Source organism: Tachysurus fulvidraco, chromosome 22 (genome assembly GCF_022655615.1).
Source record: "Tachysurus fulvidraco isolate hzauxx_2018 chromosome 22, HZAU_PFXX_2.0, whole genome shotgun sequence".
Lineage (NCBI taxonomy): Eukaryota > Metazoa > Chordata > Actinopteri > Siluriformes > Bagridae > Tachysurus > Tachysurus fulvidraco.
Window position 1 is genome coordinate 9556472 of NC_062539.1, and position 19661 is coordinate 9576132.

Sequence of the window (19661 nt, forward strand, 5' to 3'; positions counted from 1 at the left end):
CAATTGTAATTTGTACCCTATTTATATTAATATAAACTCATATATTTACACCACAAGCATACAAGATAAAAATATTTTGCAACACAACACAAACATACATGTTTATTGACATCTACCCAAGGTGTACTATGAAAAACCAAGCGCTTGCTTCTGTACTATGAAAAACCAAGCCCTTGACCGAATTTATGGCAAACCAATTAACCAGTTACATGATCACAATCACAGTAAGCATTAAGAAAATCTTTCATAATTTCATTAAAACAAAAAAATTCTATTTCACCCCAAAAAACTTCTACAAGTTTTATTCAATCTTGTGCACTGTACATTTTCATTACATAAGCATATAAGTAATTGGTGAGCCATCTAAAAACCCTATCATGTGTATATATGTAGTATGGTGGCCATTCAATATATTGTCTTTTTTTAAACTTAAGCATAAGGCTGTTATACTGTATTTTTACTTCTAAGCAGCACATTTTACAGACCCAGTGCTGTATTAAAGGGCTATGCTAGTCATAATTGTGCCTTAGGTAGCAGATTTGTAAAATTAAATCCTTTCTTCATGCAGTTTGCCCAATAATTTGGACATTATATTATTTTATATTATTTTATTATAATTTAAATATATATTTATATTATAATATTACAAATAATTTGGACAACACTATTTGTGCAGAACTTATATTGCAAGAGTTGTAGTTATTTTAAAAACTACCCAGATACATTGTCCATAACTCACCGTCATAGCAGATGAAACTTTGTAGGGAGAAGCAGCTAAGGGAAAGCCAGTATCCATCTTGATTTATTGCCCCACAAGATCCATTTATAAAGGTGTTGGATGTGGTATTAAGCCTACTGTACTGCTGAACAGTGTCTTCCCCTATAGACCAACCCCAACGAGTCTCTTTTCCCTTCGTCAGTCCAATCCACACATCACCCAAGTAGAAAAAATCCACTGCTTGTATCAATGTCTTCATCTCTGCCATGTTGTCTACAGTAGCCAAGTCAATATATTTTTCTCTACAGTAGCTCTGAGCATCAAGCCATGTCTTAGCAATATCAATATAGAAGAATTTACGATCTAAAAGAGCAGGCATGGCAAACAAACCTGTAGATTGTAAACGTAAATAAAACCACAAATAGATTTAATAGCTCACATTCTGTAAAATGACATGTTATCTGTAAAAAAAAATCAGTATGGATAAAATACATGGAATAATGCAATATGAACATAAATATATGGAAGAAGCTGCACATACCTGAGAGAAGTAGTGAAAAAATAGTTAGTAGTGAACAAATATGTTTGTTGATATTTGTACTCATTTTCTGTATTCTCTGGTTCTTAGTATATGTAAGTTGTTGTTTATTCGGAACAATGAGTCAGACTGCTCTTACATCCTGCCTTTTTCTGTGATTTTTTTCACAGTTAATTAGTATATATTTGCAAGTTAAAGTGCTTCAGTGCACTTTTCTGCATACTCAGATCTGTACATTTTAACAGAACTAGCATGTTCTTGCTTATTATTGCTTGTTAGTTGTTGTGTTGCTGTATTATTATTATTATTATTATTATTATTATTATTATTATTATTATTATTATTATTATTATTATTATTGATTATAGATGCTATTTCAGATTTAAATTATATATAACATACTTCAAATCTCATGGTATTTCATCCCATTCATTGCACATTGTACAGATCTGTTTTTATTCTTACTTCTTGTATTTATCCTCATTTTTAAGATTCATAGATCTATGTTTATTGTTTATTCTTTCTTTCTTTATTCTTTTATTGCTCCCTTTCTTTACACTACAGGCTACAGTTGTAAAAAAAACACTTTTTTATGTTTATGTGTGTGAAAAATATAATTTTAATTTGAATTGGAGTTCTGGTTGCTGCATCAAGACTTTATTAATTTCTACTGTATAACAAAATTAATGATGAAAAACTATTTTAAAATATTGACTGAATGTAAAAAAAAAAATAAAGACAATTTCACAGTACAGATAAGACAAAATGCACACAAATTGTACTGTACTTTTTAACATTTTGGATTACAGTAGCACGACAGAATAGGACATGTTATAAGACATACTGTACAGCAATCATGAATAACAATAATATTTTACATATTTTAAGGATGGTCATAGCAGTCTGGTAGCAATTAAAGCACACAAGTTTTTATGACACAAAGAACACAAGAACAAAAAATTTGTAATAAATGTCTTTTTAAATTAAATATATAGATTATCAGAAATGTTGCTTCAATGCTTTTTTTTGTCATATTTTATAAGAGAATCATTTATATAATTAAACAGAACATTGTGTTATCTGCCAAAGTGAGAATGCTGAATCATTAGCAATTTTGCCTGAATTTGTTTCGACACTGGATGTGCCTGCGTAAGTGAGTTTCAGTCATTATGCAAAATACTTTACTTGTTTACCTTGTTGTTCACAGCTAATGGGCATTAGTACAAATGAGAAATACACTTAATTAACCAGTTCATTTGTATTTCAAAACGTTGTACTTTCTACATATTTGTCGTTTTTAAAGAGTGTGCTCAATTTAGACTATTGTTATATCATTAAGTAATGTAATTAAATGACTGAAGAGATTATTTCATGATTCATTTTGAGATCACCACAGATAATATAGCCTAAATGCTAACTTTGATCAATCTAAATGTCCAGAAACAGACAATTACATTGATGTTTACATAAAAAGAAGCAGATCAGCATATATGGCAATTGATAATACAGCTTTTAAACTACTGACATATTGAACATCTTGAATAAAGCAGTTGGCTAATTTGAACATTGATAGACATAAGTATTTTTTTACACATTAGGTTTATGTTCTGTTCAACAACTGTAAATAAAGTCCATACCGTGTAGGCTTGTGTTTTGAATCACATTTGCCTAATTGTTGCTTAAGTATTTGGATCATTATGGTGATTTTCAATTTGTTTTTTGATATTTGCCTAATCATTTCCATTGAACATGGTTGTGTATTCAGACAATGTCTATGTTCTTTCACTTTTATCTACTTTAAAATCTTAATTGATGTGGCCTTAATATCAAATTATGAGGGTTTCTGGGAATAAAACAGCTGAGCTAAAAGAATCTATGTTCCACAGGGGTTCATGCACCTTTCTTAAACTCTGGATATATTATTGATCTTATTTCAGGTCACTAATTTGGATGTCTGTTTAAATGATTTGCTAGAATAGATGATCATTTCAGTCACAAACTGTACAAAAATAAAATGTGCTTACCAAGAGTAACCAAAACTCTAGTCCGACTAAAGTGCTTAAAATAATTAAATAAAAAAAATATTCATATAATGTTTTTCCAATGTGTGTCAGGAGGCTTAAAACAGCCAAAGAGGATTTACATTTTTTCTTACTGATGCAAATGAACAAAACATGCCATTATTTAAAGAGTTTGTTTTTTTAACACTGTATTGCCAGATCCCCTAAAGACTTCCCCAATATGATGCATATGCTCCAGTCTATTATCTTAATAACATCCATTAATAATAACATCCATGTGCAGCACCTGAGAGCTATCCTGAGGTTCATGAGACAAGCAGGTTTCATTGCATGTCTTTTTGTTGGTGAAAGTCAATTCACTAATTGTTATTTACAGACCTCTGGGGTAATGTTCTGAATTTCTCAGTGAATTTGGAGATTTCATTTTAAGCCTATACAATTACTGTTTGGGCACATTTTTGTAGTTCTTTACCATACCTCAGCATGCAGCTTTCTTTGAGCATACACACATACACACACATCTTATGACCCTTTTTGGCTTACATGGCCACCCCCACAGGAACCTATTGACAATATAATTTTACCCCCCTGGAACCACACCTGTTGGAAAACAAAACTGCAATACTGTTTCAATCATACAACTTTCTCACAGCTCTGGTATATAAAGCATTTTAAGGCCTTGTTCACAGTTCAGTCTGTTCAGCACAATGACCAAAGGATATTTGATAATGACATTTAGAGGAGGAAGTGTGAGGTTGAGAATGACACAAAGTACAAACCCAGAGGAAGAAGACCCAGCTAATGTTGTGGTCTCCTTACAGATTAAAAATGGAATTATTTCCCGAATAAGTCATCCCAACCTGTGAGACGGTCATCAGGATGGCAAAATCATGGTGGAGCCTTTCATTCAAAGGCACTGACATCTATTATGAATGCCATCCTCTGCTGCATTGGTGAGAGGCATGCAAGCAGCAGCAGCAGAATCCATGTCATCCAGAGAAGGAGGAGGCAAAGGAATGAGGTGCTAACTGTGTGCACCAAGAGATAAAAAAACATTCATGAGAGGACAAAACTGAGAAACGTTGGGTTGACACTATGGTTTTTTCATTTATGCCATTTCAGTTATGCCAAATAGCATGCTTTTCAGAGCTAGATGAGAATATTGTGAATGTGTTCATACAGTGTATGTTTCAAGCATTACATTTGTAATGTAGTTAAGTTTTCCCTGTCTACATTTGGGCTTTTGTTTTCAGAAAATGAATCATACCCGTCAGTTTTGACCAGAAACACAAAAGTTAATGTGGCACAAAATATACACTATAAACAATAAATGGTTTCAGAAAAGTTATTTTGGTGAAGTACTCTGTGCTAAATAATACAATAGGTTTTATCTTAGTATTTGTTATAAACAAAATAATATCTATATGATGTTTTTTTCACTAAAAAATTAATGGTATCAACTCAGGTAAATGAGGCCTGTAGGACATTTAGCAGCAAATACATAGCAAAGTTCCAAAATTCTAATGTTTCCAAAGAGCTGTAGTTCATAAAAAGATGTAATACAACCATAGGTGATAATATGTGTAGTGTTGCGGACTTATAATGGAATAAAATAATCCTGGTCAAAAGTGACTGAGAACACAAACGAAATGAACACAACAAGAGGGTTAAATCTACAAAACACAGTCACGCTTTCACAATCGGAAGCTATCTCAGACAATTATCTTGTTTCATGAGTCTTGGACACAATATATGCAATTTGCCGTGTCACTGTGTTAAACGTACATTTACGTCTGCTACTGCAGAGATATTTACCAAGAGTCTCCCAGAAATATCATCCATAATTAGATTGCCATCAGTCCCCACAGCGTTTTTCTACATCCTAAATATTTTAGCTACATTTAAAAGGGAAATAATTAAAGAGAAAAAACTTGCACAATGGTACAATGACCACACATACTGTAAACCTTCAAGTTTAAAAAAAAAAATCAAGTAGGAAATTAAGTGATCAGTATTTAAATTCCCCTCCTTGAACCGCCACCTTATTGTGGTGGAGGGGTTTGCGTGCCTGAATGATCCCCTGGTAGGGTCTCCCAAGGCAAACAGGTCCTATGTGACAGGCCAGACAAAGAGCGGTTCAAAAACCCTTATGAAGAAAATTAAAACAAGGTCCTGGTATGGCGCAACCGGGGCCCCACCCTGGAGACAGGCCCGGGGTTGGGGCTCGCATGTGAGCGCCTGGTGGCCGGGTCTTGTGGGCCCACCACCTGCAGGAGAAACCGTAAGGGGCTGGTGCAATGTGGATTGGGTGGCAGTCGAAGGCGGGAGCCTTGGCGACCCAATCTCCGGACACGGAATCTGACTCTTGGGACATGGAATGTCACCTCGCTGGGGGGGGGAAGGAGCCTGAGCTGGTGCTGGAGGTTGAGAGATACCGACTAGAGATAGTTGGGCTCGCCTCCACGCACAGCTTGGGCTCTGGAACCCAACTCCTCGAGAGAGGCTGGACTCTCTACTACTCTGGAGTTGACCGCGGTGAGATGCAGCAGGCTGGTGTGGGCTTGCTCATAGCCCCCCAGCTCAGCAGCCATGTGTTGGAGTTCACCCCGGTGAACGAGAGGGTCGTTTCCCTGCGCCTTCAGGTCGGGGAGAGGTCTCTCACTGTTATTTGTGCTTATGGGCCAAATGGCAGTGTAGAGTACCCGACTTTCTTGGCGTCTCTGGGAGGGGTGCTAGAAAGTGCCCCGACCGGGGACTTCGTCGTTCTACTGGGGGACTTCAATGCTCACGTGGGCAGCGACAGTCATACCTGGAGGGGTGTGATTGGGAGGAACGGCCCCCCCGAACTGAACCCGAGTGGTGTGTAGTTCTGTGCTAGTCACAGTTTGTCCATAAAGAACACCATGTTCAAGCATAAGGGTGTCCATCAGTACACATGGCACCAGGACACCCTAGGTCGGAAGTCAATGATCGACTTTGTGGTTGTTTCATCTGACCTCCGGCCGTATGTCTTGGACACTCAGGTAAAGAGAGGGGCGGAGCTGTCAACTGATCACCACCTGGTGGTGAGTTGGGTCCGATGGCAGGGGAGGAAGTTGGACAGACTTGGCAGACCCAAACGTACTGTGGGGGTCAGCTGGGAACGTTTGGCAGAGTCTCCTGTAAGAGAGATCTTCAACTCTCACCTCCAGCAGAGCTTCAACCAGATCAGGAGGGAGGTTGGAGACATTGAGTCCGAGTGGACCATGTTCTCCACCTCCATTGTCGATGCAGTGGCCGTAAGGTCTCCGGTGCCTGTCGTGGCGGCAATCCCCGAACCCGGTGGTGGACCCCGGAAGTAAGGGATGCCGTCAAGCTGAAGAAGGAGTCCTATTGAGCCTGGTTGGCTCGGGGGACTCCGGAGGCAGCTGATAGTTACAGGAGGGCCAAGCGAGCTTCAGCCCGGGTGGTTGCAGAGGCAAAAACTCGGGTCTGGGAGGAGTTCGGTGAGGCCATGGAGAAGGACTCGAAGAAATTCTGGCAAACCGTCCGGTGCCTCAGGAGGGGGAAGCAGTGCCCTGCTCACACTGTTTACAGTGGGAGTGGGAATCTGCTGACTTCGACTGGTGACATCCTCGGACGGTGGAAGGAGTACTTCGAGGATCTCCTCAACCCCACCAACATGTCTTCCATTCAGGAAGCAGAGGCTGAGGGCTTGGTTGTGGACTCGTCAATCCCCCAAGCTGAGGTCACTGAGGTAGTTGAGAAGCTCCTCGGTGGCAAGGCACCGGGGGTGGATGAGATCCACCCTGAGTACCTTAAGTCTATGGATGTTGTGGGGCTGTCTTGGTTGACAAGCCTCTGCAACATCGCATCGCGGTTGGGGAGAGTGCCTCTTGACTGGCAGACTGGGATGGTGGTCCCTCTGTTTAAGAAGGGGGACCGGAGGGTGTGTTCCAACTACAGGGGGATCACACTCCTCTGTCTCCCCGGAAAAGTCTATGCCAGGGTACTGGAGAGGAGAATTCGGCCGATAGTCAAACCTTGGATTCAGGAGGAACAATGCAGGTTTCGTCCTGGTCGTGGAACACTGGACCATCTCTATACCCACACCAAGTTGCTGGAGGGTTCATGGGAGTTTTCCCAACCAGTCCACATGTGTTTTGTGGATCTGGAGAAGGCATTTGACTGTGTCCCTCGTGGTAACCTGTGGGGGGTGCTCTGGGAGTATGGGGTTCGGGCCCTCTGCTAAGGGCTGTCCGGTCTCTATATGACCGGAGCAGGAGTTTGGTTCGCATTGCCTGCAGGTAAGTCAGACTTGTTCCCGGTGCATGTTGGTTGGACTCCAGCAGGGCTGCCCTTTGTCACCGGTCCTGTTATTATTTATATGGACAGGATTTCTAGGTGCAGTCGGGGCCAGAGGGAGTCCGGTTTGGGGACCACAGGATTTCGTCTCTGCTTTTTGCAGATGATGTTGTCCTGTTGGCTTCTTCAAATCAGGACCTTCAGCATGCACTGGGACGGTTTGCAGCCGAGTGTGAAGTGGCGGGGATGAGAATCAGCACCTCCAAGTCCGAGGCCATGGTTCTCAGCCGGAAAAGGGTGGCTTGCCCCCTTCAGGTTGGTGGAGAGCTCCTGCCTCAAGTGGAGGAGTTTAAGTATCTTGGGGTCCTGTTCACGAGTGAGGGAATGATGTAGCGGGAGATCGACAGGCGGATCGGTGTATCTTCTGCAGTGATGCGGTCAATATACTGATCTGTTGTGGTGAAGAAAGAGCTGAGCCACAAGGCGAAGCTCTCTATTTACCAGTCGCTCTACGTTCCTACCCTCACCTATGGTCATGAGATTTGGGTCATGACCGAAAGGACAAGATTCCGGATACAGGCGGCCGAAATGAGTTTCCTCCGCAGGGTGGCTGGGCGCACCCTTAGAGATAGGGTGAGGAGCTCAGTCACTCGGGAGAAGCTCAGAGTAGAGCTGTTGCTCCTCCACATTGAGAGGGGTCAGCTGAGGTGGCTCGGGCATCTGTTTCGGATACCTGCTGGACGCCTCCCTGGGGAGGTGTTCCGGGCATGTCCAACCCGGAGGAGGCCCCGGGAAGACCTAGGACACCCTGGAGCGACTATGTCTCTCGGCTGGCCTGGTAACGCCTCAGTATTCCCCCGGAAGAGCTGGAGGAAGTGTCTGGGGAGAGGGAAGTCTGGGTGTCCCTGCTTAGACTGCTGCCCCCGCGACCCGGCCCCGGATAAACGGTTGAAAATGGATGGATGGAGTATTTAAATTAGCATCAAAGAGACTGGTTTATTTTCACTGATTTCTTCTTCAAAATGATCAACCTGCATACTTTATCCCTTACCTACCTCTTTCTTTAAACAGATAATTCCAGTTGATACTGAACCCATTCTAAAAATAAAAAATTCTTCACTTAGCACTGGCTATGTGCCAAAATCTTTTAACATAGTATTTATCAAGCCACTGATTGAAAAACCTGACCAGAAGTAAGTAAAACTGGATGGTCTTTCTGTTTCATCATGTGCAGAATTAAAAGACCTTGGTGTGATTATTATTGACTCCTGTCTCTCATGTGAAGCTCATGTAGATAAGTTCAAGTTCAAGTTTTTCTTTATTGTCAACTCTTTCACATGTACAGTATATACACAAAAAAAGTAATATCACTAGGTTAACCTCCTTTATCTCACAAATATTAATGTTATAAAAAATATAATGTCACTACATGAGGCAGTGACTTTTTTTTACCTCTAGGTTGGATTATTGCATTGCTTTACTGTATCTATGTTTATAAACAATCTCTAGTTATGTCCCATAATGCAGAAGCTAGAGTCTTAACTAGAACCAAATAATATGAACACATCACTTATGTCTTATCCACCACACCTACTTTGATCTAAAGGTGCAGGCTATTTGGTTGTAGCTTAAGTAGTAAAGGTTACAGCAGGGGCAGTCCAGGCTAAATAGACATTTGTTTAATCTAGCTTTTTTTTTATGAAAAGTTTTTCTTAGGTAAAGGAGCACATCTGGAGGATTCATGGGCACAGAGTGTTTGGTGAACTGGGATGTTTTTATGTTGTAACCTTACTACCATTGCAAGTCGCTCAGGTTTGCTGATTGTGGACTGCTTGGATGCTGTATGTCCCAGGAAGCCCTCCTGTCTGTGTAACCTTATGGCTCCCCCTTTTTATGGTATGCTGTCATAGCTAGTCTTGCTGGAGTTCCTGCCTGCAATTTGCACATAATGTACAGTCATTAAACATTACATGATTACAAGCATACCTAATACTTTTTATCTTCTCTCTCTCTCTCTCTCTCTCTCTCTCTCTCTCTCTCTCTCTCTCTCTCTCTCTCTCTCTCTCTCTCTCTCTCTCTCTCTCTCTCTCTCCTCTCTTCTCTCTTCTCTCTTCTCTCTTCTCTCTTCTCTCTCACCCAAATGAGGATGGGTTCTGTTCTGAGCCTGGCTCCTCTCAGGGTTTCTTCTTGATATCATATCGGGGAGTTTGTCTTTGCCCCTGTGGCCTCAGACTTGCTCATTAGGGATAGATGTTAGAGGTAAATTATTATTGTATGTTTCTATTCTTCTGTAAAGCTGCTTTGACAATGTCTATTGTTAAAATCAATATACAAATAAATTAAATTTATGTGAATTGAATTGAACTGAATTGAAAGTACAATTCCGTCAGTAGTTTTTTGGGCTGACTTGCAATTTAAATTTTATTAAGTTTGTATGGAGACCTATAAGTGAAACCCTCGAATGACTAGCTGAATAGGAAATGAGAGCTAAACTGTTCAATGTACCCTAGGCTTAAAGTAGTAAATGATATACAGACTTCCAACCAGGGTTGCATCTCTTTGTTTGTATTACATGATCTCTACATGATGTTTCGGAATAATACATTACACAATTCTTTATAGGCTAGAATTATTTTAGTTTATAAAGGAATAAATAAAGGACATTAGACACTGAGTAACTTTATCTTAATTCTAAAAACCCAGAAGTCTTTCTACTAAAGCCAAAGCCAGGTAGAAGTAAGCTTTCTCAGCAAATAGTAATTCTTCATAAACTTTCAGTTTCATTCTGTGTAAAAGACCTTATAATGAGTATTGACTCAATTTTAAATAAAGTGTAATAATCAGACCTGCTGGAGTCAGGACAGGAAACATGCTAAACACAGTGTACACACATTTATCTCATTGTAAGATAATGTAATCATTACCCTGTGGACCTGCCTGATTTATCCTGATGCATGTGAAATTCAGCATACTTAACTCTGTTGAACTTTGTCTCATGCAGCAGTTTTAAAAAATGTAATGTATTAAAACAAATACCTAATTTTATACTTTAGTAGTTTTGGTGAATGAAAGAATACTACTACTATTACTACTACTACTACTACTACTACTACTACTACTACTACTACTACTACTACTACTACTACTAATAATAATAATAATAATAATAATAATAATAATAGACATTGAGTGACAATGTCACTTTTACCAGGACAGCATTGGAAAATATGTGTGCAATCATTTTTGATCTTATGTTTTGTCTCACTCCTATTTAATCTCTATCCCCATGATCTTAATATTTCTATATTATTGCTATGTAGGTGTAGTTGCTTCCCTAGTTGTCATTGTTCTTTTCCATATAGTTATGGATTTAACTACAATACTGTTAATATTCTTAGGAAAATGCAAATATAACGACTGCATGTATCTCATTAAGAGTAATAAAGAAGTCTTTATCTATATGCAGCCAAACAAAATGTAATCATTTACACGTGTTTAAACGTCTGTTGCTAAGCACAATTGTTCAGTTGCCAAAAGAGGGCAGTATTTGACAGCCTATACAATCCTGTATGACTGGGAACATGGGCCCACTGAATTTGTTTGGTTTGTTGAGTACGAAAATGTTTTAGATAATATGCTATGGCCTTCACAGTGCCAACCTCATGAACACCACTGGGTGATTTTGCAGAAGTCGGGTGTCCAAAGCCATCCCCAAATAGAAAAACAATTGAGTCTTAAAGGTCGGAGAGCTCGAGTGAAAATATTCTATTTTACTTCTATTTTCAGGTTCAATACAACTGCATTTATTAACATATATTAAAATTATATTATCAGCAACAACTTGAGTGAAAAGTACAATCTTATATATTTACATGCATTTAACAGTTTCTTAATATGTGGTACATCCCCAATTTGCTCTAATGACAGTATGACAGTGTGCTAATATTTATGATCAATTTTAGATAAATCCATAAGGTTGTCATCTGAACACATGCTTCAACAGGAGAGATTAGATATGAAGAATATACGACCTTCTGTTCACAGCAAACATGGACAGTATCAGAAATTTACATTAACAACAAAAATAAAAGAAACAAATAGTGGTACTGTAGGAAAAGAAATCATTTCCATGCATGTGCAAATATGAGGAGGACGTAACATACAAAAAGTGTTTAGTGACTGATTTACAGTAAATACATATAGGTATTTTATTAAATTCTACACATAAGGAATACTACATTTCATATTCTAAAAATAAACCCTAATGACATTTTCTGGTATCAGGTGGTGATATATAAATGACAAAAACTGCTTCTATCCTCCGTCTCAGTGTCAAATCAATTTTAACCTTAATAATGTCTGGTTCTGTGTAATAATAAAATTATATAAAAATTGATTTATATAAAAAAGGAAAAAAAATTATAATGCACTTAAATGCTTTTTATTTAATTATTATTATTTTTTTTTAAGTAAATTAACATTTTGGCATTCAATTTTTGGTGTTTAAACTAAATGATCAAGTTTGCTAAGATATTTTTCTTAATAAATCTTTAGCAATATTTAGAGTATAATAGCTATACACTGAGTAAGCTTGTAAAATGCCATAATAGGCTGTGTTTTGAATATTTTGCACATCATTCATGACCTTGGTTGACAGAGAGGGTCTGTACCCAACTCTCAGCCATCATACAAGATGTTCCTTTGAGCAGGTCCAGTGTCCATGGTAACCAAGGCTACATGCTGACAGTAAATGCATTTTGGTGAGAATATCAAGATGCACCAGTGGCATGGGCACTAAAGGAAGAAGGAGATAAAAAGCAAAAAAAACATCGGGTTGTGAAAATATGAGACCACATAATTTGTTTTTTCAATAATTATTCATATTTAAATCCATTTGGCCTTCACTGTATCTGAGTCAATGCTCAAACATCAGCATGCTAATCAACATCAGCATTGATGTGAGACATGGGAATTATTCTACTGGCTTCTGAAAGCCATGTTTGGACATTTGTGGGAGGAAAGCAATACTGTCAGCACATCTGTGATGAATGTAATTAAATAGCACAGAACATTACTGTTTGGCTCAGTCTGGCTATGGATCTGTCTCAGTCACAATGATCACATGCACATATACTTTTTTTTGTTATTTCATTTAATATGTTTAATGCACTCAATATTTTTTTAATTCAGTTCAATTAAATTTATTTGTATGGTGCTTTTAACAATTCACATTGTCTCAAAGCAGCCTTACAGAAGTATGGAAACAGAAAAAAAAAAGTTTAATGTATAAATTATTATATACAGTATCTATGAAGATTTTCCTTAATGAGCAAGCTGGAGGTGATGGTAGCAAGGAAAAACACTCTGAGATGATATGAGGAAGAAACCTGGAGAGGAACCAGACTCAGAAGGGAAGCTATCCTTATTTTAGTGACACTGGACAATAAATAATGTTGTTTTGTAGTTTTACAGTTTGTATTATAGTGGAATTATGCATCAAAGAGCTCCTGAGGAATTATTAGGTCAGCACAATTTTTGAGTTCAACACAGACCCAACACTAATTCCTTCCAGCTGAAGTCTTCAAATGATTGCTGATGAAAACCTGACCACAAAGATGAATGACGCAACAGTAGCTCAAAGACGGTGTGACATTCTCTAAGCAGCCCCATCCACAGCAGCCCGATGAGTCACACACTGTCCTGCAGATCTGCAGGACAGCCTGTGATTTATGGCTCATTCATATACTACAGCTGCCTTGCTTGTATTACTATGTATTAAATAGCATCTTCCTGCAATGTCCCTGAATTGTGTCGTGGTTAGCGATATCAATTATCTAAGGTTTCACCTTTCATAATACCAGGGCAAAGAACACCTAGTGGCAAGATGATCTAAAGCACATGTCTCATGGACTTTTCTGTCATCTCTAGCTTGCTCAATTAGGGATAAATTAAAAATGTTATAGTTTGTTTTTTGAGGAAACATACTAAATAAAATAATTTTGTAATAAAGTGCGACATAGTTTTGGATGGAGGCTACACAGCTACAGAATTCTTGTTTAAATCATCAATCTTAATGTAAAATATAATATAAATGAAGCACTGCTAGTAAATATCCTAGTAAAAACATGGACTCATAATGCTGTCTTATGAACAGGATCACAAGACAGCTACTGTATAAAGCAGTGTAATACACAAAATATTAAAAAAATATATAAAAAAATTAGTTTATGCCCTTCAATTTGTTATAAATTGAGCTTAGTTAAGATAGTTAACAATGACAGCAAATACAGCTCACAATCACTACCAGGTTCTTAAATGCATAATTGCTGGATTTATTGGATAATATCCTGAGGCCTATATGTTTATAACACATCTACCTGATATAATACATCTAAATATCTACTTTTTTTATTTACACACATAATGTATTTTGAGTTTGTACTTAATGTATTAATAAAAATAAATAAATAAATAATAGATGTTTTTAAAAATCAAAAGTAAACTGGGAAAGTATTTGGGTGCTATATTAAAATATAATGTGTTTATTTAAAGAATCCTACTCCAAGGCAGCATTAAGAGACTGTACGGCTTTCAGTGCCTCTTCTGTGCAGTTTTCCTGGTTTTCACCCCAATCTTCAGTTTGCTTTGATATCGAGTTAACAGCATTCTCTGCCAAAGTGTGCTTCAACTTCAGAGAATGAGACACAGCCAATGATACCACATGAGGGTCTATCACTGAATGCGAGACAGCTGTACTTGGCTCCCACAAGCTCTGTGTTTCAGTGCACTGTTGCATTTCTGCTAACAAACAGCTTTCGCATGTAGATGGAGTTACCACTAAGACACAATGAGACAGTGTAAGAGACACAATGAGACAGTGTAAAAAAAGAACAGGATTTAAAAAATAAGAGGTACTGCAAGCTGTGACTTGAGTCACACCCCTTGTGAGTCACAACAAGGTTGCCAGGTTCACAGTTTTTTCCAGTTTTTGAGATGTTGTTGTCATGGAAATTTTGTTGAACTTTGATGATCACTTCTTGAAGATCGAGTCTTGGGCTGCTTTGGGTTATTTTAGAGGTACATATCCAGAGGCATTGTCCAGTGAGTTTCAAAGCATTTGGCTGAATGTGAGCAGATAATTGATCCCTTGATAATTCAATACACTTGAGAATCCACCCTGTTGCTTTTGTCAGCATCAATAAATACCAAGGAACCAGTTCTATTAGCATCAACACACGTACACACAATTGGTATACTCTGGATCAGGACCAATTCTTTTACCTGGGATATTTTGTTTCCTGAGGTCACTGGTGCATTCTTTCTTATTAAGAATTTAGAATTTGATTTTTCTTAGTGATGGTTTACTTCTCTGGCATTGAGATCACTTTGGTCTTTTAATTAAGAGTTACCAGCAAAACTAAATTTGAAATATGTTCCAAGTTACATATAGATCTTATTTGTCATCATTATCAAATTACTTTTTGTTCATTTAAAATGGGTGGGTATATATTTACTCTCAAATAAAAGCCGAAAGCTTGCATCTTACAGAGTTTATTTCTAATTCTCATGTTTCTGTGGTGGGTGGCTACTGTGAAACTGCACGTGCAAAGATTGCCTGAATATATAATATACAATAATATATTAGTGTGATTTTATGATCCAATAGATGTGGTGTTCTTAGGAACAGCTAAACACAATAAGTATAACACATGAACCTGCTTAAGAGAGACTTAAATTTTTATTTTTTTTTAAAAATCAGACTTAAGTATATACATTATTCTTTCTTTCTATCTATCTATCTATCTATCTATCTATCTATCTATCTATCTATCTATCTATCTATCTATCTATCTATCTATCTATCTATCTATCTATCTATCTAGAATGTGCGCTATATGGCTACATATAAAAAATAAATATTGCTCCTTTATATTATCCACAGAAAATTATTTTTGATTGTACTAATATGTCTAATCTAAAAAAGACAGTATATCTGAATATAGGAAAAGCTAAGCACAACAAGTATGACACATGAATCTGACACATGAACATTCTGACGTTTTCAACAATGAGCAAGAGCCATGCAGAGGTGTGTGGGCTCTACATTCTCTGTTGAATGACAACAGCAACTGCACATGACTTCCTTTAACATGTTATTCTATATGGACAGATAAGACTGGTATCTAATGAGACTTGCCATTTTTATGTGTCTTTAATGTGTCTCCACTGACCAGTTGTGATCACACTGCGTATGAATCAGGGTTGCCAAATCTACAAGAATCATCTGATATTGGCAAATATTAAAGACATAACAATGTGACAGTGATCTGAGTAGTACTGTTCACTGTTTAACCGCAAGAAATGCTAATACCAAGACTAAATGTAAGGCTGTTAAATGCTGTTATTTCTCATTATCACTCTCACTGTCTATAAATACACATATATGCATGGCAACCTAGTCTCCTGACTATAAACTCACACATAACACATAATCCATATTGAAAATTCTTCTTTTACCTGCTCTAAAGATCTAAAGTATGTTTAAATAAGAACTACTGTGGATCTGATTAGGAAGGGTGTGTGTGTGTGTGTGTGTGTGTGTGTGTGTGTGTGACTGGGGAGATTATTACGTCTGGTAGATGAATCATCACTGTGAGGTATTTATAGCCACTCCTTAGGAAAGGAGGGGGAATGGAGGCAAGAGCTATACTAGTGAGCCAAACAGCGTCATCACATAGCTTCACACATATATAGATACATATAAACATACATAATATGATAAAGAGGTGGCATATATAATATTATATTGTATTGTAAAATAATATATGTAATTACACACTTGTGGCTAAATTTAAGATGATCACAAAATCCCTGCATATTATTGCATTATTTAAAAAAACAGACCTTGTCTTGGGTTATTATTGATCTACTGTAGAGCAATTTAAACACACTCTCTGTGTAGTTATTGATTAGCAGTAAAAAAAAATTTGATTTTCTGTAATGGGACTCTAAGTTAAGCATACGTCATTAGTGTAATTATGGCATTTGGCATTTACATGTTTCTTGCTCACACTCCAAGAGAAATGAGAAATATTCTCTGCAGTGTATCATGTTGGTGGTAGCACACTCACAGATAATGTGGGTGAGTTTAATGAACAGAAAATCTCCCTCTGTGCAGTGCCAGGCTCACAAAGATCATTCTCACTCTCTCTCTCCTAATACCCATAAGAAATAACCAGGATTCATTAAAAGGTGCTAAAACTTAAGGTTTAAGGCAATGCAAGACACACACACACACACACGCACACACACACACACACACACACACACACACACACACACACACACACACACACACACACACACACACACACACACACACACACACACACACACACACACACTATAGGAGTTTAATTGCTATGTAGTGTCAGCTCTGTGTGGGAAAAATAAAGATGATGTTTTTCTGAGTGGGAGTTAACCTTGAAAAGATTTGCAAAATAAATCAGTTGTGCTTGCAAGAACTAAATGAACCTCACACTTATCATTCTACGTAAGTATTCCATAACCTAAAACCTTATGTAATTTGATCCCCTGTTAAATTTGCAGGGTTTTGTGGTGTAAAAATGTAGAATCAAGATAAATCATGTCAGATCTTGCACCTTTATTGTAATTATACTGTAGCATTCAACAAAATATAAGTGTAAATCAACATTTGAAACATTTTTCAGGAAAAAATATGAAGGAAAAGCACACGCTGAATTAGCAATTTTATTTCAGTCTACCCTGCAAAATGCTCTAGATACCACAGGCTTCTGATTTACACCTGGGCTCTGAATGGGCTGATCCTAAATCTTCTTCTTCTTCTGAAGCCATACTTTTCCTCACTTAGTATCACACTGGCACATGACATTCCTGATCTTCAGCTGTCCTGCAGAGGCCTGTGCCAAAATAGACTGGAATTTAAAGCTATCCATGATTTCCTCTGTCTCCGGTCCCAGATAAACACAGTAGAAGCAGTCTCAAACAATGCTGCCATCACAATGCCTCACCATGGGCATAGTGTTCTTTATATATAAACTGTCTTGTGTTTGTCCCTCATGTTTTTGGTCTCATAAGAGCATAAAACATTGCATCTTAACACATTTTTGTACATAGTTTGTGGTGTTTTGAAAAAATGTAGGTGGACTTGGATGGGTTTTTCTTCATGAGAAAGGTCTATTCAGTAACTGGTGGTAGCTCAGTGGTTAAAGCATTGGACTACTGATCACTGGACAATCCTGAGTTTGAATACTAGGACCACCAAGCTGCCACTATAAGCCCTTGGCCAAGGCCCTCAACCCTCAATTGCTCAATTGTATAAAATGAGATGATATTAAGCCTGGATAAGGGTGTCTACCAAACACAGTAAATGTACTGAGGACGTTGACTTATAGGGATGTGGTAGCTTAGTGGCTAAGACATTGGCCTGCTACTCACAAGGTTGTGATCTCAAATCCCAGCCCCTGAGGAAGGACCATAACTCAATTACTCAGTAATAAAATGTTTGTTGCTCTGAATAAGGGTTTCTGTGAAAGGCAAAGAGCTGTAAAAGGGTGATTGGTAGCTTGGTGGTTAAGGTGTTGGCCCAAAGATCAGTAGCATGTGAGTTTGAATCGTATGTCCACCGTTGCTGTATCTGCTGTATATGTCTAGTCATCCTACTCCATAGCCCAGACATGTGGAAAATATGCAGGGAGTGATTATAGTTATCATATATTCCAGCAGTTTATTTAATCTCTTGGCATTCTCCCTGGAAAATGTTCTTCTTGTTCTTTTGACAGTTTGGAAGGATGTATTGTACTCTTAGTAATGTTGTTACTCAGTGCTGACCCATTTTCTCCACTCGAAATGTTCATGATGGTCTCCATAGTATTTGAATCTAATGTTAGGGACATTCTTTTGTACTTATCTCCAATAAATACTCCTCAACAGTGTGATCCTATACATGGCTTCAACAGTCAGATTAAACTAAGATAAACCAAAAGCTTTGTTTAAGTTTAATATTAATATAAGAGTTTAGTATTAGTAGAGTAGAGTTTAATATCACCACAGACAAAACAAAACAAGACGAAAGCAAATAAATTAGGAAGCCCAAATCTTTGTGAAGCCATTGTAGGCTAACGTGAGCAAGCTAGCTGAATCTTTTTTAAACTGTTGCTCATGGCAGCAGCATGACACAACCATCCAACTTACTGTCTACCTCCTTTATTAATGGCTAGTGCTGCTGAGATTGACAGTCAAGAGATCTATCGCTACCACTACCAGAGATCTATCGCTATCGCTACCACCCTGAGATCCCAAGCAATTTTTCTCTATTCATAGCTGTTATTATCAGAATTCATACTGTGAACTTTGGACAATAATGCAAAAGCTTTTCTGAAGCAGCACACCAAAGAAACACTTTGGTATTCCAGATTATGTATCATTCAAACATAATAGATGAAATAACTGTAATAGCAGACCATTAAACATTGTTTTAATTACATTGTCATGATATCAACATCGTAGTCCAACATTGTAGGCAAGAAGCAAAGCACGTCCTAAATCTCAAATTAAGATATCTGGTCATGTATTGTTCAGATCTCCAATAATGTTCTACACTGTATGGTTCTGCACAGTATTTTTATTAAATAATACAGAAAGTTAGAACAGGATTGCAATGAAAAATGTTTTGCACTGGTCACTGAGAATCATTGCTCCTTATTAAAGAAACGGAAAGGCAGCTACTCAAGGTGAATGACAGCACTTTCTCCAGTATCCCCAGCTTTCTCTCTCTCTCTCTCTCTCTCTCTCTCTCTCTCTCTCTCTCTCTCTCTCTCTCTCTCTCTCTCTCTCTCTCCCTCATTCTTTCTCTCTCTCTTGCTCGCTCTTACATGCGTAAGGAAATGCGTCACAGACAGACCATGAGTCAGAGAGAAATGGAAATACAGAGACAGGGTGCATGAAGGTATGAATGTGAAGGACCATTGTTAAAAAAAAGTGTGACATAACAAAAAGCTATAATATTTTGCTAAGTCATTGAACCATTAATACAAAGATGAGGTATGACGAGATGAGG